This window comes from Pogona vitticeps, chromosome 2 (genome assembly GCF_051106095.1).
Source record: "Pogona vitticeps strain Pit_001003342236 chromosome 2, PviZW2.1, whole genome shotgun sequence".
Classification (NCBI taxonomy): Eukaryota; Metazoa; Chordata; class Lepidosauria; order Squamata; family Agamidae; genus Pogona; species Pogona vitticeps.
In genome coordinates this window covers 153992141-154012149 of record NC_135784.1, presented here as the reverse complement: position 1 = coordinate 154012149, position 20009 = coordinate 153992141, and the positions used below count along the sequence as shown (strand labels likewise).

The 20009-nt window shown below is 40.4% G+C and overlaps 1 protein-coding gene and 1 long non-coding RNA gene across 5 annotated transcripts in view; one reads left to right on the top strand and one right to left on the bottom strand.

Moving 5' to 3' along the window:
- The window catches only part of CA10 (carbonic anhydrase 10), a 415389-nt gene that overhangs the window by 302747 nt on the left and 92633 nt on the right, over nucleotides 1-20009 (top strand). The window lies entirely within an intron of this gene.
- On the bottom strand, nucleotides 2361-5071 carry LOC144586334 (uncharacterized). Of its 2 annotated transcripts, XR_013541114.1 has the most exons (3): nucleotides 4947-5053; nucleotides 3520-3712; nucleotides 2361-3417 (listed from the first exon to the last, which is right to left on the bottom strand). It is a non-coding gene; the product is annotated as an uncharacterized LOC144586334 (long non-coding RNA). The 2 variants fall into 2 exon arrangements; XR_013541113.1 differs by having other exon boundaries at nucleotides 2361-3712; nucleotides 4947-5071.

Here is a 20009-nt window from a genome sequence, read left to right as displayed (position 1 = left end):
ACAAGACGATGTGACATATATAGACTCTTTAATGAATGACCTGAAGAGAAACCTAGAGCTAGCAGCAGAAAACCTGCAAGCTCAGAAGGTTAGACAGAGAACCTGGTATGACCAGAAAGCCGGGGAGAGGCACTTTAACCCAGGGGAGGAAGTGCTTTGGCCTAGGCCCTGCAAAGAGAACAAACTGCAGCTGGGTAGCCCAGAAATAAAATACTTGGGTCACATAGTAGGGGGAGGAGTGATCAAACCCCTAGAGGCCAAGATAGAAGCCGTTCGTGATTGGCCCAGACCCAACACCAAGAAAAAAGTCAAATCATTTCTTGGGTTGGTGGGCTACTACAGAAAGTTCATCCCGAGGTTTAGCGAGATGGCGACTCCGCTGACCGATCTGACGCGGAAGAAGACTGATGACCGCATCCCGTGGACCAGCGACTGTGAGGAGGCGTTCCGGAGGTTGAAGGAGGCGCTCATCAATTATCCAGTGCTGCGTGCTCCAGACTTCGACCGGGAGTTCATCATCTACACCGATGCGTCTAATAGCGGGGTAGGAGCAGTTCTTTGCCAGGAGGATGAAAATGGTGACCAGCATCCAGTGTCCTACCTGAGTAGGAAACTCCAGAAAGGTGAGAGACATTTGGCAACCGTGGAAAAGGAGTGCCTGGCCATAGTATACGCGATTCAGAAGGCCAAACCTTACATCTGGGGAAGACATTTTGTTCTGTGCACTGACCACTCACCACTGCAGTGGTTAAAGACAATGAAAACCCATAATAGTAAACTTATGAGGTGGGCTTTAAACCTGCAAGATTATGGCTTTGAAGTGAAGGTGGTCAGAGGGTCAATGAACTGTGTTGCTGACGCATTGTCAAGAAGACCCGAAGAGTGAAGACGGCGAAGAAACCATGGACTATATATATATTTTGGTGACTAAAAGTTAATTGTACCTGTTTATTAAACATGCTTGGTTTGTATTAATAAAGGTGACTTAATGTATTGTAAATGTTAATGTTTAAATGACTAAGTGATATGTTTAACCTAGAGTGTAAGTATGGTATTGTATGATAATGTATAACTGTTTTGTGTTGATCCTGGTTGTTTTTTTGGAGAAAAGCACTTTAGCTTTTCCCCTGCAAAACAACTTATAAAGAGGGGAGGTGTTACATACAGCACTGATGGTACCTGTCTGTCATGGGTTTGGAGGGAAAGTTCCATCCTATGGGGAGTGGAAGGCGGGACATCAGGGGGGAGGTGCTGTACTGTATATATATTGGGAGCTTGTGTGAAGAAGTTAGTTGTGGGAGTGGGAGTCTGTGTGTCAGAATGTGTACAACTGTGTGTCAGTTAGTACATACCTGATAGGTTCAGGTTTCTTTATAGGTAGCCAGAACTGATAGGTTCAGGGTCTGTGCTTTACTTTAAAGTGTTCTGTGTGAACCAAACTGTTGTATGTATGATTGAGACTAAGCCACGTTACAGTATCTTATTTACTTGATCATTTTATTTACCCTGTTTGTTATTTAAATAAACCTTATTCTTTTGTTTGTTAAAAATCCATTCCTGGTCTGTGTGACTCCTTATAGGGAATGGTTGGTGGCAGCATAATTAGAGTGAGGCATACTCCAGTAGGTCTGGGGTTGTCACAGTGTTATTGTTAGCTTTCTTGGTAACTGAACTTCCTTCTCTGGAATTTGTCTGGAGCCTTAAAATCTTTAAGCACTCTGTGGAAGTCCTTTAAATTTGGGTTGTCTTTTCAACATTTGGGGCTGGCTGGGTAGCTTAATGACCTAGGTGTCTGGCTTTTGAGCCAGAGCCTGGGAGTTTGATTCCCCAGGAGAAGAGCCAGCCTGTGTGGCCTCGGGAGCAAGTTGCACAGTCCCAGGGCACCCCCAGAAAAAGGGAATGGTAAACTACTTCTATTCGCTACCTGGAAAACCCTGGAAAGTTGGAACTGACTTGCCATGATTATATATTTCAGCATCTGAGGCTGCACCAGTCTGGAATATCACAGGGTTTGTAACTTTAAAACAGTTAATGTGCTTAGGCTGTAAATTTTTGTTTAAAGTCATGCTACTTTAGTAAATTTAAGTAAATTTAAGTAAAGGAGAGATACTGTAAATTACTTTTCTTTCAGGTACATGCAACAGCATCACAAGAGTTAAATGAAACTCAAAACATTTCTGCAACATAGTGCTTCGCAAAGGAGAACAGATATGCCCAGACATTGCTGCACTGATTAAAACAGCTTTAGATTTATTGAGGTTGTTAAGCAGTTCTGTTGTCTTTCTGGGAATTAAATTTTGAAGATGTATTTCCCACAAAAATAGAAAGAGGTTTTTCTTCAACAGGTTCCCACTCGCATAGGGGCAGTATAATCAAATCTGTCTATCATGGAGACTCTTTGTCTGGTAACCAACAGCACAAGCATTCTCCAGCACCCCCAAAATGGTGTCCTTTTAGTCCTATCACAAAGGACTTTAAAATGCTTGAAAGGGTTGAGTTTTTTTTTTCATTATAGATTGCAAGGAGGGAAGCCTAGAATGGAAACTGGTTGCACAACTGTGAATGTTTCTCCATTAATGAGTGGTTCTTGGAGTTGTAGCACTCCCCCCCCCAAACTCTGGTTTTCTCCTGGATCAGAAAGTTATGATGAAACATCAAGGTCTGGGTTGTCTCTGTTCCACCCAGGTCTCTTTAGCATAAACTCACTTATGATTCTGTTCCATCTCATTTCTTAATTAACCTCTGAAGTTAAAACTATCCACACAAAAGGTCACATCAAAATATGTCTGGGGAAAAAATGTTGTTCTCTTCGAAATACTCGCTTAGTATAGACCAGCCCTATCATCCTTAGGGAATCAGAGGAACATTTGGTTCTGCAGACCTTCTTCTCCACGGGCATGGAGGAAGCCCTTGAGATGGGGTGAGGGGCATGCAGGTGCTGTGCCACAAGGAGGCTTTCCTGCAGTAACAGTTTCATGCTCAATACTGGGGGGGGGGATCAAAACTGGGTTGTTGGATGGGTGTGTTGAAAAACACTTTGGAACTTCTTTCATGTCCAGAGCCCTCTCATTTCCATGACATGCTCTTAGAATTTCAAAAAGAAAAGTGCATTGGCCTCTTTGCCTTCCATTAGCATCAGTTGAAATGGATGACATTAAAAACCAAATTCAGGAAGCTGAAAACTATCCCTCCACACTCACATCTTCTGCACAGCTTGAGGTAAACTGCCAGGGCTTAAAAAGCAGCAGTTTCCTCTCCATCTGTCAGTTTAGGATTCCTCTGCTCATGTACTTTCTCTCAAAGTATGGATTTTTAAGCATGTTTTGTACCATTTCTGAAATCTGCATTTCACCTTTCAAAGAAGTGCAGGTGGTGGGAAGGGAGGAAGGGAGGAATTTCCTCATGACCTCTGTGAACCTGATGATCAAATGAGAGGAAAGGCACACATGAATCAAACATAGTTTCCTTCTAGCCTTTACATGGCACTAGTCTATTTACACAAATAAGACTTGTGGACACCTTTGTCTGTGCTCTTCTGTAATTTCCTTGTCAAGAACTGCCTTTTGCCTCAGAAAGCTGTGCAGGTGTGTTTTCAATCTGTGGGCCTCTTGTTATCATGCCCTGTAAAATTCCTGTACCACTGAGTTCTTGCTGTTTACCACCACATGTGCGATACCCTCAGTATCATCAAAGTCTTCCCACAGTTGTAAGTCTGCGAAGAGATTAGAACACATTTACTTTTCACTGCAAAGAGCCTGAGGGTTTTGTTTGTAAATATCTTTTTATAGTTAGGCAGCATGAGTTCCATTTGTCTGCAGGTTAAACTGTGAGTGTCAGAGACTCTTTGCACAAAGCAGGATTGTGTTAAGGATGGTTCTAAAAGCCAACCCTTTAAATTTATCTCACCATGAAAGGAAGAATACTTAGGACCTGGTGGGCATGGCAGAATTCTTCTGACTCCCTTCTCCTTTGAGTATATTGCAAATAATGGTCTAACAAGGTTAATTGGTGTTACTGGAAAGAATGTTACTGTTGGTCCATCTATGTCCCCCATCTATGTCCCCCCAATGTTTTGCCCTCTCGTTGCTGTTGTGCTGCTGTTGACCTTCATAAGAAAGCCTGGAACTCCATACATAAAGGGCCATTTCAGAGGAACTTTAGAGGAACTTTTTGGCCATGGTTAATATGCACAATTTTTTTTTTAATGGTACTGATTTTATTTCATGTTTTGAACTTTGCCATCATCACTATCTGGATTTTTGATTGGTTTTCCAATGACAGCCATTCTCAGGTCAACTCAAGGAACCTTCCTAGTTTAAATAAGGATGTCAGATCTGAAAGTGACATCTTTCAAGGCCAGTGGAATGGGATCTCCAGTTAAACAAAGGCAAATCCAGAGAATAATAAAAGGCGAGGACCCTGACATATTAATGATGCGAGAAACCCATTGGAAAGGGTACCTATCCCCACTTATTACTTAAACTAGATTAAGATCCTGTCATTCAGCTGCAGGTTCTTCTAAATCACATGGAGTGCTGATTGCCTTCTCCCCACAAATTAATTTCCAGTGTGAAGGAGGATTAAAAGACCTGAATGGCAGATTCCTCTTTGTAAAGGGATATACTGACAATGCTAAATTAAAGGTGGGATCCATATATAATCCAAGCACATGGCAGATTTATTTGAGATGCATTGTCAAAGTTATTTATCTTCAAGGAGGGAGGGATCCTGCTTAGGGGGTTGACTTTACTATAACTGCAAGTGGCTTTGGAGAGTAGTACTAATAAAGCTCCACATTACACTTTGATGCAATAACTCTTCAGTGAATTGATAGATGTCTGGAGAGAAATTCATCCAAGTGAGAAGGGCTTGTTTGTTTTTCCAAATATCATGAATCCTCCTCCAGCATAACTTATAGATTGGCTTCCAAAGCATAGAAAGTATACCTCAGATCAACACAAATTGGATCCATAACAGCATCCAATCACAGGCCACTCCTATCAAAAGCAAGAGGAGAAAATTAATAAAATTAACAGTCTTTTAAAAGGATTTGTAAATTCATTATGCATTACATCAGACCTTAATTTAGTGAGTTGATAGCCAAAGCAACTTCTAAAAAATCAACTGAAGATCATGTTTTCCTGTGTAAAACAGTTACATCTGAGGAGTTACATAAATCAATTCAAAATTTAAAACCACATAAGACATCTGGTCTGGGTGGCTTTGGTGGGTGCTCCTATGAAATGTTTGAAGATCACATGTCACCTTTGCTCTTTAACTTCTATAACACAGTTATTAATGGTTCTCCAATGCCCCCTCCTGAAATTTAGCCAGAATAATAAAACAAAACAAAGATCCCACAGAAGTCAGTTTGTATCTTCCAATTGCATGACTCAGTCAAGATGCCAAATTATTCACAGGTATATTAGTGAAAAGATTGGGGGAACATGCCACAACAGTTATTGGGAAAAAAAAAATTGGAATGGTATTTCATTTGGAAAGTATGTGAAAGAGTGGTCGACCAGACCAGATGGGCGGGATATAAATCAAATAAATAAATAAAATAATAAATGAAATCTAGGAAATGGGGAGTCCTTTCTTAAGAACATTGATATATTCTTGAAAATTTTTACCTAGCCTCAGGTTTGAAGATTCACTCCAGCAAATCTAAGATTCTAATAAGTAATGTGTCTGTCAGCATTTATCTGACCAAATACGTATTCCCACAACCAGCTCCTCAGTAAAATACTTAGGAGTCATAGTTCCTCTCAAGTGACTAAAATGAATATCTTAAACTACAAACCATTGTTACATCTAGTTGAATGAAAACTTGAGCAGTGCCAAAAACTGAATACAGTGAGGTCTTGACTTAAGAACGGCTTGAGTTAAGAACATTTTGACTTAAGAACCACTCTCATAGGAAAATATTGACTTGACTTACATACTTAGATTTGAGTTAAGAACTGAAAAAAACCCACGTGGGAGGCAGGGAAAGTGCAAAATGTGAACTTTCAGTTAACTGTTGGCCAGTGAAAAGGGTGCCTGTCTGCTTCCTCACTCCTCCCAGCGTTTAGAGAGTGGATTGGGAGACAGTCTTCGGACTGCCTGGTACTGTACTGCCTGGACTGTCTTTTCCCTGCCTTCCCTGAACCTTTCTTGACCTAAGAAAAAAAAGAAACAAAATATCCCCCTCTAGTGGTCGAAGGCGGAATAGCAGCTTCCCATTAGTTTCTATGGACAGAAAAGAGCAGATACGGATCAAATGGTTTTCAATGCATTCCTATGGGAAATGCAGATTTGACCTGAGAACTTTTTGACTTGAGAACCGCCTTCCAATACGGATTAAGTTCTCAAGTCAAGCCCCCACTGTATGTCATTACTGGGTTACATAGCAACAGTTTAGATGTTGATTCTGCTTAAGTTATCTCTTTCAGGTTCTGCCTTGAGGGATATCAAATGTGGCATTTAAATACTGGCAAACTATATTCATAGCTCAAAGAAATCAAGATTATTTTATGCAGTGAATTTCCCTAATCCAAAAGAATGGAGGATTGCAGGTCCCAAATTTTGAAGTCTTATGTAGCATTCTATATAAAATAAATATTCCATATGATTGATTGATTGATTGATTGATTGACTGACTGACTGACTGATTGATTGATTGATTTAATACCATACCACTAATAACCAGTCTATTCATTAGGAATTCAGTAAAAATTTGGAAAGACTGGCAAAATAATAAAAATGTAAGTTAAATTAAATTAAATTAAATTAAATTAAATGAATGAATGAATGAATGAATGAATGAATGAATGAATGAATAAGATTGTTTTCTGCTTAACCCCCATTGTTGTTATCTGCCATCAAGTTTCTTCCAATTTATGTTGACCCTACAAATGTGTGATCTTCAAAATGTCCTGTGGCTTCCTTGACAGAGTCAGCCAATCTGCAGTCCTGCTATGGCACTTCTTTCACATAACCTGACAGTCATTTCAAGTCATTGCTGCTTTGTGCCAGTAAAATAGTGTCACCTGGATATCTTAAATTTGTGATGTTTCTCCTACCAATTTTCACTCCTTCTTCTGAATCTAGTCCAGCTTTCCATGTATGTTCTGCATGCAAATTGAACAAGTAAGGGCATAAAATGCACCCTTATCTGACATATTTGCCTATGAGAAACGATTCTGTCTGTCCATATTCTGACTTAATGCTAGCTTTTTGTCTACAACATGTATTATGCAGCAGGACATTCATGTTCATACTCATTTTTTTTTCAGAACAACCAATAGTTTTATTGTTTTATTACATTTTTTACTTCGAAGCTAAACCTGAAGTATTTTTGAGCCAATTTAATCTGTTTGATTGGGATTGGTCAACTTTTTCTATGATACTCTTAAGAAAGCAGGAAGGTTTTTAACCCATAGTTTCTTCTGATCTACACAGTTAAAGGCTTTAGTGTAGTCTATAAAGCACAGGCTGATCTGAAACTCTTTGGTGTGCTCCAGTAGCCAGCCATCAGCCATCCCTTATTTTATGATGTTGACAAATAAACTCAATTTGTATTGTGGAAAGACTGTTATTTATATTGATTAAGAGATTTGTAAGAGATTTGTTCTGGTCTCAGATCAGGAGAAGCAACTGTTAAATAAAACAGGTTCTATCTTACCCTCCGGGTTTCAAATATTTCAGATTGTTCATTTTTCTTTTCTTTCAGGTAGTGAAAGTGCAGGCTACTAGACTATCAGCTGTATTTGAAATGTTGTTAGTAGCTTCAGAAAACATCTAGTGGGGACTGACTTCAAAATTATATGAAATTGAACCACCCTATGGCTGTAAAATAGGTCCCAAAATGGTTTTGGAAAGTGAGTTGGGATTGACTATCGCTGTTGTAAAATGGTGGGCGCTTTATTGAACAGGGTTCCTCTCAGATTAAGTTCCTCTAAATTTAGAGAGCATTCTATTAAGCTTCTGCACAGGTGGCATTTTATCCCACTATGTTTAAATTATATCAATAATCACTCCAAGCTGTTGAAGGAAATCAGTACATGCTTTCATATGTGGTGGACATGCCTTCCTATCCGGTACCTATTCTGGTACAGAGTTTTTACAGAAATACAATTAATCAATGGGCTAAAAACCATAAGATCATAATATCTAGCTCTTCTGTCCTTATTTTCATAGTTCTAAACATTGTCTTTTAATGATGTTAAAGAGGAGGGTAAAAAATCTTGGTTCAATTTAACTTAAGACTCTACTCCCTTAAAGTTCCTGCCTTCATTTTCAGCTGTATGAATGGTCCTTTGAGGAATAGAAAGAGACATTCAGCTCACATTGGGAGAAGATGCTCTCACAGATATGTTGTTATGTAGCTATTTGGTACCTATTGTTTCCTCTGAGAGGTTGCACTTTATAGGCATCCTCCTGCTGCGATATGTCTTGATAGCATACATATGGACTCCTAGCTCTTTACATGGGTGCTCTGGTCCATATATGGCAAAGTGTAATGCTGGTATGAGCAAGCCCTCCCTGTTTCATTCCCTCCCCCTCAAAAGACTGTTCCCCACATAAGCTCTAGTCATTTTTCATACAAGAGTTGTACAGATGCCATATCTTTGACCCTAACATCTCAGCCGCCTTTGATACCGTTGACTACGGTATCCTACTGAGGAGGCTCTCCGAGTTGGGAGTCGGTGGCCTTGCACTTGCCTGGCTCCGCTCCTTCTTGGAGGACCGCCCCCAGAGAGTACAGCTTGGGGAGAATGTTTCGGCCCCGTGGAGTCCTACCTGTGGGGTTCCACAGGGATTGACCATCTCTCCAATGTTTAACATCTATATGAGGCCGCTGGGCGGGGTCATCAGGGGGTGTGGGGCATCGTGTCACCAGTACGCTGATGACACACAGCTCTACATCTCCTTTACTTCAAGAGTGGATGCCGTCTAGTCCCTCCAGTGCTGCCTGCAGACTGTACTGGAATGGATGCAGTCAAATGGATTGATGCTGAACCCGGACAAGACAGAGGTCTTGAGGGTGGGTGGCCCTCCTGTCAGCGGCATAGGTGACTCCCTCTCTTTTGGAGGGATGACCCTTGCTGCAAAGAGCGAGGTCCGCAGCTTGGGGATACATCTGGACCCGGCGCTCACCATGGAAACCCAGGTGGCGTCCGTGGTCCGCTCCGCCTATTTTCATCTATGGCGGATTGCCCAGCTGCGGCCATATCTTGATTGGGGGGCCCTCACTACTCTAGTCCATGCACTCGTAATCTCGAGATTAGACCATTGTAATGCACTCTACGTGGGGCTGCCTTTGAGGCTCATGCGGAAACTCCAGATGGTCCAGAATGCAGCAGCCAGGCTTATTAGTGGGGTGAGAAAATTTCAGCATATCTCTCCCACTCTGGTTGCACTGCACTGGTTACCTATTCATTTCCGCATCGACTTCAAAGTGTTAATGATCACATATAAAGCCCTTAAACGGTTTGGGACCTCAATATTTGGCAGATCGCCTCCTCTACCCGAATCACCCGATATAGCCAGTGGGGACGGCTGAGGGGTTTGACGCCGAGGGAGGCCCAGAAGGAGAAAACAAGAAACCGGGCCCCCTCGGCTGTGGAACACACTCCCCACTGAAATTCGGCTGGCACCCTCGCTGGGTGTTTTCAAAAGCCAACTAAAAACCTGGTTATTCAAACAGGCCTTCTCCCCAGTCAACTAAGTGATCTTTTCTTTCCTTTCTTCTGTTTTTGAGTTTTGCCATCTTGGATAATATTAATTATAATTATTGCACTATATATGTTATTGATATGCTGTTTTAATGTGTTTTAACCTTTGTAAGCCGCCCCGAGTAGACACTGTCTAGAGGGGCGGGGTAAAAATCAAATAAATAAATAAATAAAATAATACCATTTTTGTCATTGTTTCCAAATCAAGCCAGAGATTTACAAACATTAGAGAAATGTCCCCTGTTCAGAGTTCTATGTAGCATCAATGTAAATTTTTTGTTTTTCTAATAAATAGATTTGAGGATTATTTCTCCATTGCCTTCTTGTGCAGAGCAAAATTGACATGGAGGTAGGAGAAACTATAAGATTGTATGGTAAGTTCTGCTGAATTTTCAGTAAAGATTTTTCAAGAATATATCTGGTAGGTAGTTGCGGCCACTGGGAGAACGTTGTGGCAGGGGCTGTGGTATATCGGTAAAGAACAACCACAAATAGCCAGCTTACAGTATTTCTAGTGATGGCATCATCCATTTGGCGAGGCATAACTGAACTACCTCCTTCCTCTGGAACTAGCTTTTCCTGCACCAGTGTAAGAGGGCCTTGGGCAGAATTTTGTCAGGAGAAGAAGGATGAAGATCTTTGACAATTTTTCTCTCCATGCTCCCCGCCTTCCTTTAAGAGCCCCCTGTGCCACTTTTTCTCTGCATCCAACCTATGTACGAAATCCAGCTGTAAAGATACATCTCTTTTCATGCTGGTGCAGTACTACAATGGTTGAATATAATACAGTACTGTAGTTTTCAATGGGTCATTCTGGGCTACCAGGCATCCCCTTGATTCTTTCCAACCACCCCTGGGCTGTCATTTGTGCTAGACATTTGAGAGAAGTGGGAAGAGCAATAAGCCTGCCTAGTACTTGCAGCTCAAAAGGTCCCTGACACAGCGGCAACAAAACCCCTGGAGAGAGTCTGCTCACAGATCAAAGAGGATATTGAGAAACATGATGGAGCTTCTTAATTAATTTCTAATCCTTTTCCAGCCTTAATCTTCCTTCTCATAGGAAGATCTGGCTTTATATGTTCCTTGCGCATGTTTTGTAGGCAGCGTGTACTGCCTTCTTACATCTCTGATCTGTTAAAAGCAACATGCCAGTGGGTTTATCTCAAGCCAGTATTGAATTATTTTAGGCTTTGTGCCAGATATAAGACAAAGTGTTAAGCCCTTAGATTTAATAACACTACCTCAAAAAGAGAAAAGAAGGTAAATTCAGATGTTGTTCTGCTCTGTGATTTTAAAAACAACAAAAACTTTTGCAGCTTAATTCCTTCCTTTCTTTTTTAGCTGGCAGCAGAAAAACATCCTATTTGTATACTTTTATAGTTACTTCATTTGATTGCAACCTTTATGCAGCATCATGAGGCAAGATGATAGGTCCTCCTACAGATTAATACTTGATTCACAAATAGGAAGCAGATAGTCATAAGCAATGCACAGTTATTGATTATTACAAGGAAGTAAAGACTGGAATTGTCTAAGGATCTCTATTGGGACTGATATGTCTTAACTATGTTCATAAATAACTTGGGACTGGAGTGAGCAGTGAAATAACCCTGTATGCTAATGACATCAAATCACTCTATTCAGAGTCATTAAAATAAAATGTGTCCAGAAGGCTCTTTAAACTGAAATGCTGGCAACACTGCATCCTAAGCAAGTGTAAGGCACCAATTTCTTTCTGTGACCCTGATCTGATAATTTGGTATCTCCAAGTCTAGCTGGATATATGGAAGGAAGTCCCTTTCCTGGACCTGATGGATGGGTAGGTAGGCATCCTTCAGTCTCGAAAGACTATGGTAACGTGCTCTGTATGGAGGACTTGGAACAGTGTCTAGTGTGGCTGAGGAGGCCAATTCGAGAGTGACAATCTCTTCCACACTGAAGACAAATCCAATCTGTCCCCTGTCCAGCTCCCTGGTTTTGCTGCTTTTGTGACTTCCTCTTTGCCTCGGCCTGCTGGACAAGGGTCTCTTCAAATTGGGAGAGGCCGTGATGCAATGCCTGCCTCCAGGCTTAACGCTCAGAGTAGTGCTGCACCCAGCGTTCCATCTGCTGTTCTTGGTCCTGGATGATCACACCTGTAGCAGACTTCAAAGGAACAGATTTCTTCTGTATTGGACCTAAAGCCTGCTTGATACCACCATACATTCCTTTGATGTTACCTGTGTCCGCTGCTATCTGGATCTGAGAGCAGAGCTGAAGCCAATAAGATGCTATATTACTGAGCTGTACCTGCCTTTTCAGCACCTGTGCTTCTGCAATGCATGGCCAAGACAACAAGGAAGAAAAGGAATCCTTTTTCATAATGATTGGGAGGGGTATAGAATTATTCATGTTAAATATTGTTGACATCTTCATAAACTGTTTATAAATCATGTACACACACATTTATCATTATAAAAAGCCCTTCCCATTTAATTGAACACACAGAGACTGAAAGAGGGTGCCAGTGATTCAAGCTTTCTATTTGCTTTTGAGTCACTTTTACAAGAGAAATGAACAGATGGCATAAGAAAATGCTTTAGCATTTATAACAAAAACACATAAATCTCTTGTGCATCTGGAGAGAAGAAGAGCAGGTGAAAATTTCTTCTCCACCATCACCATGCTTATAGCACTTTCAGTATAAATAAGCAGCTGTATCAAGGAAATCCCAGTTATTTCCATTTTCATACACAGAACTGAGGATGACAGGCAGTGACTTGCTCATGGAGACTAGGAATGGAAAGAGTAAGTGTGGAATTCCATGTTCTCATCTTGACTTGAAAAGATGCCTCCATGAGGAATATTAGAGCCCCATGATACTCCTCACCTCCAGCCAAGTCTGAGGAAAAGTGTAGAGATGTTCACTGTAGATTTTGTTTTGCTTCTATTTGGTGCCTCTTTTGTTTTTCTCATGCACCCCTCCTTTTATTTATCATGATAAATGGCACTTTCTTCATTTCTTTTCTCCCTCCTCGCCCCACTTGTTTTTCTCATGATAGTCCAAGAAAGCACTAAACTAAAGAACCCAGCACTGGAGGCAAGGAAAGAGAAGAAAACAGAACTGAACGGGCACAGCAAAAAGATGTGCAGCAAGGCATGGAGAGGAGAGGAGATGGAGGGGAAAGAGTGGGGCAGATGTGTCTGCAGCAAGATAAGGAAAATTTCCTAGGTAATTTGGGTGAAGGAAAAGCTCAAGGGAAATATGAAGAAAAATTCACATTTCCATGTTTCCATTTTAATGAATTCTTCATGTTTCTCTCAGGAATGGATTAAAGACCCAAAAGGAGCCTCTTTTTATTTTGTTTTGTTTTATTTTTGTTGAACAAAAGCCTTATCCCTTGAAAAGAGCTTTTTCTCTCCCTTCCAGGTCTTGTAGTTTGCATTAAATGTATCTAGTCTTCTTTTGAGTAACGAAGGGCAGATGGACACACAACTTGCACAGATGGACTGGCTAACTATTCAGAAAGATGCCCACAAACCAACTAGAGCTTCAAACTCTTGCATAAAGTGAATTGTAGAGTTTTAGGGTTGTTTTCCATCAGAGTCAAGTGAATGGAAAACTCAAAAAGAAGAGATGGGGTATTGCTGCTGCTACCCTCCTATTATTTCTGAATGAAGACATTGCCTCACTCTGCCTAATGCTCATACCAGGCCTATTTATCTTCAGCTCCTTGTACACTTAGCTCAGGAGGCCACTAGGTTTATTGAAGATACATGGGTGCTAGCTAAAATAATAATGGTTGTTTTTGTCTTTCCAGTAGTTAGATATGCCATAGAAGATTGTTCTTTAAGGTGTCCCTGTTAAGGCACATATCGTCAAAAGCAAAGTCTTGTTGGAAGGTTGGAAAATATGGTGGTTCTTCATTATACCCTCAGGACACAGGTGGCAATTTGACTTTTTCCTTTTATTTGCTTCTTCCTTTGGGTAGGGTGAGGAAAGCTGGGGTTTTGAGTTTTTTGCCTCTGTCTTCAACTCAGTGAAAAGATCTTCTGTGATCCAGTTTGGACATATGAGAGAAGTAAAGTTTCAAGTAACACCATCTTCCTCTTCTGCACACCCTTGCATTGTAGACTGTGTGGATGATTGATTTCAGAGATGATGAAAAACAAAAGAGATGGGAAGGAACAATCAATTCCTCCTTTTCATCATGTCTGAACGTTTCCCAGTATTTGGGAAGTGATTGAGACTGGAGTAGGCTGGAACTAGGGAGCTATGAGTACTCCCAATTGCTGTGATCCATATTAAAATTGATACGGAGTACCATTGTAGCATGTATAATGGTGTATGTTCAGCATCTTATATATGTGACACTGACAAGATAGTAACAAGTTGGGTTTACTTTTAAATAAGAATATGAATCCATAACTGAATATACAAGTCATGTGGTATTTTCTCTAAATTAGTTCAGAGATCAGATGCAAGACTGGAGGAAACATCTCTTTGGACCACTTGTAGCCAGAAACTAAACCAGATTGGCCACCAAAGGGATCAGCCTCTGTTGGTTTCTCAGGGACATCTCTCTTTCTCTGTTTCCTGACCATGGTCTCCTGGGCATTTTCTTTCCTCAGCTGAGATGCTGTTGTCTCCAAGGATATAACACTGCATAGCAGAATGCAATATTGCAGAACATGGTGCTGTATTCCCCAGATTTCCCTGAATGAATATCAATAACTAGAAAAGATCAATGGATTACACAGTGGTATTAAACTAACTGCATGGAGTCAGTTGCTTTGCTGAGGCAGTTTGTGTCCTACTTTCCAAGACATACATAGCAAGCAATTCTGTGTGGTCGTTTCTCATTAAAAAAGAAAACAGTGGCAAGATCGATACAGCAATATTTTCTAGAAGAAAATTGAATTTATTAAACCAGTTTGGCATTTTAAAGATGATTAAATGCTTTGTTTATTGGGTATCATATAAACCTCAGGAATATTTGGCATAAAAAAGAAAGAGTGTAAACTATAATAAACCTATTGGACTTGTAAGTAAAATGAGAAAATAGATTTTTTTTTAATTCACAAAATTAAAAGTTTGAGTCTCAGTTTCATAATGCAGACTAAATTTATTGCAGAGTGGATTTTTTTTAAAAAAAACTCAGTTTCAAACTATGAAACTTATGAAAAACTCAATTAACATTAAGCCTTGCTGGAGTCTAGCAAATGTCATTCAGGGGCAAGCCTAAGTCTGAAACAATTGCCATCAGCTTGAGAAAATGCAGATGAAGTGAAGGACAGGTGAGAGCTGGAAATGGCTAGGAGATGCAGTCAGGTGATCCAGAGGAAAATAAGACAATGAATAAAATAAGTGATGATTACCTCCTTGTTACAATGCCTTTTGCAAAATGTCTCTTGCAGAAGCTGTATTCTTCGAAGGAACACAGAAAAGTGTTCCTACCAACCTGTCAGGTAACAAGCCAAGCAATCCCAACAAAACCCTTAGGTTCCAAGAATTCCTGGGCTGAAAACTACCAGTTTTCCTGCAGATACCAAAGTGACTTTGTTGTGACATTAGAGAAAGAAGCATGTTAGTAGCAGTGAGGACAAGATAGATATTAAAGCATACCTGTGTTAAGTGAACAGATTTCTGACTTGCCAATAGCAAATGCTGGTGCTCACCTGGTTCTATAAGCCAACCTTTTGTTCTCAGATTGAGAAAAGCGAATTGTGTTTTAGCCAAGCTTTTAGCTCAACCAGGTTTAGCTGGCCCTTGACCAGCTGAAAATGCCTCCAACTTGGCTGTGGACAAAGTGTTCAAGCATAATGGGAAGATTAGACATCCATGTCCGAAGCAGTGCCACACATTTTGTAAATATGAGCACTAGATGTGTTAGATGAAAAACAGGTGGGAGGGGAGAGGAAAGAGAGCAATAAATGTAAAAAAGAAAGAACAACATACAAATATTTTCAGTACCAATAAAATGTGTATTCTTGTCAGACATTCCTTTGCCAGGAGGATTATGCATAAATTCAGGCCACGTTACATTCTTTCCACTTGACTTTAAAAAACACCTTTTAGAAAACTGATTTGCATCTTTTCAAAGCTCTGTTTTAGAAGAGTTTAAAGTTTCTCTTGCAGCAAGCTAAGCACAGATGAGCTCTCCAAAGTTGTTTCTGCCAGCTGTGGTGTTTTTTCGAAATTTTACACTTTTAGACTATGGCCCCCAGAATCCTCCGGTTGGTTATCATGACCAGTGTTTGTTTCTGCGAATCGTAGTCCAAAAATCTGACTTTTCAGCCAGATGCAGTTAATATCATTGTTCACTATGGGGGAAAAAAATCAATGTTCTATTTATCTGCTTTATTTTGCCCCAATTCTTTCACTTGATAAAGCAACTGCATACTGCATGTGAACCAAAACCATATGTATCTGTTGTGGAAAGAATTCAATTCAATGCAAAATGAAATGTATTGAGGTCAAATTTCAGCTTACTGAAAAATCAGTTTATCTCCAGGATATACCCTTGGGTGGTTTTGCAGACCTGCAATTAGAACATTGTGAAGAATGAGGAGTTTAATAATCAGAGAGCTGTTTTGGACCAGGTCAGGACTAGCCTCCTATAGTATTTGGTTTTGCAACACATCCTGTTTGATTGTAGCATCTCATGCTAAAATATATGCTGCCTTTTTTAAAAAGTGAAGTAGGCTTCCATTTCACTAGTACAACTAATTGCTGGCAATGGACATGTCATCTACTCCATGAATTAATAATGTGTTGTGTACCTGGAGATCCGTATAATACATCTCTAAGGCATTTGTCTGTCACACAATTTGTAGGTGATTTATCAATAAAAGAAGCAGTGGATAAATGAAAATAATTCATAACTCTTTATCCAAAAACACATACATACATACACACACACACATAAACCCTGGGCGCCCAGTGTACAGCGAACAGTGCAGTCCTATGCGTGCAGTGTCTGCTCCAAACAGTAATTCTCAAGAAGTCCCATAGGCTGTATTCCAGGTAGCCTCAGTTACATGGAATGTGTCTTACTAGCCAGCTGCAACCTTTTCTGGGCAAGGATAGATCATCCACAGTGATTTACACAGAGGTAGCCTCCAAGTTGGATGAATACAAGGACTTTTATATGGGGCTGCCCTTGAGGGTGACTTGGAAACCTCAGATACAGCAAGAATTCACCCATCAGAATTTTGACTGATACTGCTAGAAATAACTGAGCCATGTGTTTCCAGGCCCAATTCAACATTTTGAAACTCATCCTTAAAATCCCAAATAGCTTGTCACTCAGATACTTGAAATAGTGCCTCTTCCTCTGCCAGCCTGCCTCTGCCTTGGGATCCTCTGCGCCCTCCATGGCGGATGTTATAGGATTATGAAAGAAGAGAGCTTTCTCTATAGTGTTGTTAATTTTAGGTTCTAGGGAGAGTCATTCAGGGATGGGTTGTCCTTTAGGTAACCTCTCGTAAGCTGTTGAAGCTTTAAAGGTGAACACCAGCACTTTAAGTTATGCAGACAACCGATTCATCTATTATTGTATCAGCTGCTACAATCCATGATCGCCTGCCCCGTCCCACTCAAACTAATGAGTTGCATTGTGCACCATTTGAACCAATCTCAAAAGCAACTCACCGAGAATGGATTACAGTAGTCTTATCTGGAGGTAACCGGGGCATATAAATAACTGTAGCAAAATCTGAATTTTTAAAAGATACAATGCAACTACTGTAATTTTTTAAGGTATAATGAAAGTACTGTGAAATATGAAGACACAATGCAAATATAACACATAGCACTTTTTTAAAAAAAAATCAGCTCTGAAAACTAAAGATTCTGTACGAAGAAATAATGTATTAGATATCTGTAACAGGTTTTCCAAATTCATACTTAATAGTACAAACTCTTAACTTGCACACATAAAGGTATGTAGCATGAACAGAAAGGCATCTCCAGTCACAGCAAAACCTCTGTTCTGCTTTTACTCTATTGATGCGGTGCAGGGTAATATTGTGCATAGTGTACCAAATCAAAAGCTGCCATATTCTAAACTAGTATTTTAATGGCTAGAAACCCCTTAGCTGGTAATACAGCGCATTGATTTCTCTTGAGAAGACCATCCATTTTTTTTCCCATAGAACAAATTTGCCCAAGATTGAAGTAGAACCCCTGTGTTTGTCGAGAAGAAGCCCAGGATCCTGTATAATGCTAGAAGAGCAGAAAATTCTACCAATGTACTCAATGCTGGTGTTCAGGTGGTGAGCGCATGACAGAGATAGTGGCTAAAATTGCATCAAGCTGCTCCTAGATCAGCAAAGCCATTTGAGAAGCCTTCACCTCCTCCTCCCCTGAAGTAATCATTAGCCATCTTCACTCACGGCAGAAGCAGAGCTGCAACTGGTAGAAGAGGGAACTGCATGGCTGGGGAGTCACCAGATGTTTTACTGGTGGAAGTGCTCACACCGCAGAGGGTTATACAATCATAATCCTGTAGAGTGTGTGTGTGTGTGTGTGTGTGTGTGTGTGTGTGTGTGTGTGTGTGTGTGTGTGTGTGTGTGTGTGTGTGTGTGTGTGTGTGTGTGTGTGTGTGTGTGTGTGTGTGTGTGTGTGTGTGTGTGTGTGTGTGTGTGTGTTAGATTAGCACTCTAGCATTGCTGGAAGAAAAAATAGCTACAATGCAGAACAATGTTGTCACAGCAGTGATACACATTTGTGGTATGTTTGTGCAGTGCTCAGGTCTTAGTCATTCCTTATTTGTCCTGGTTGTGAGATCTTGGGATGAAGACTGAAAGGATGGTTGAGAAAGCCCCTGCCTGTGGAACCCGTTTCCTGGCATGTAGTGTCTTAATATTGTGGAGACTGAGAAAGTAGAATGCCTTTGAACTTTGAAAAACCATTAGCACTAAAAACTGTAGGCTTCACTGGTCCTGCACTAGCCTTTGTAGCAACTAATAGTCTCAGACTGCAGGATTAATATGGTAATGTGTGTATAATACAGAAATTTATTGTCCCTGAAAGGTAGCATGTGGCATATTAAGCCCATGGGATGTTACAATGCACCAGAACATATTTTGTGCCCTTAATTGCCAATGGAACATAATTATCTTGTGAGTGACATGACCCTGTGGTGTCTCTCGTAGGATTCTGTTTCTTTCTGTCTCATTTCCTTCCCTGCTCTTCCAAAATGGCATATGCGTTACTGAAGCCCATTGTTTTGATCACAGGGAATTGACATATTGTGCTCATTAGCCAGTAAAGTTGGACTTGGATCGTTTCTGAGGTCTTCTTCAGGTGGTTCACAGATTAGCAGTTTAGTGAAGTGAACACCTACCTTCCTTTTTCAGTGACGATTCCTATTGGCAGCAAAATGCTTTCTTTTCTGAGTAGTTGTAAGTCAAACATACATCCAAAACTGGGCTCTGCTAATTAACACAAGCCCTCTTTCATATCTTTCAATCTCAGTGAGATGAAAAGATTATTTAAATTCTTCCATTTATCTTTCCTTTTTTAAAAAATTGTTTTCACACCATCTTTCATTGTTGTTTAATCAAACAGGGATGCTGTTGGCTCTGCCTCCTGTTATTCTTCAAAGCTAAACAATTATTGGGTTACTCTAGCCAGTAAGTGAAACTTTATCGACAACTCCACTGTTTAATTTTAAGCACTGTTCTTCTTTTAAAGTCAGAATAAAAAATATGCGGTGTGTGTTGCTTTTTCTTCCCCAGAAAAGCCTCTGTGGTTGAAATAGAAATTGTCTAAGAGCCTGCAGGTAAATTTGCTGAGACTGCAGCCTAGACACTCAAAATCAGCAGGCTCGAAATATTCAGGAGCTGTGGGTTGGGATTCACAATTGTTTCAGATCGCTGATACCAATGCCTTTGCAACTGTAAGTCACAGATTATAGTGGGATCACTTGTCCCAAAGATTGCATTCCCTTCCTTCTTGGTTCCGGGAAGTAAACATAGTTTATACAGTATATTTAATAACAAGCAAGTAATGAGTTCACAGTGCTCTCTGCTGGTTATAAAAAAATACTGCAAGCAACATACCTGAAGTAGCATTTGGCAGGGTGCTGTGTTGGCGTGCAGATACCATACTCTTGGCGGAATTCCATTTGCATTTTCTTAAAATGAGTGTTGACACAATCTTTTCAACACATTTTTAATGTAACCGTCTTAGGTACCTATATAATGAAGACAATTGGCAAAATCCTGCTGGCATACTTACACTAGTGTAAACCAGATCTGGGCACTGGAAATAACTCATTTACAGGAATTGAACGCTTCCTAACA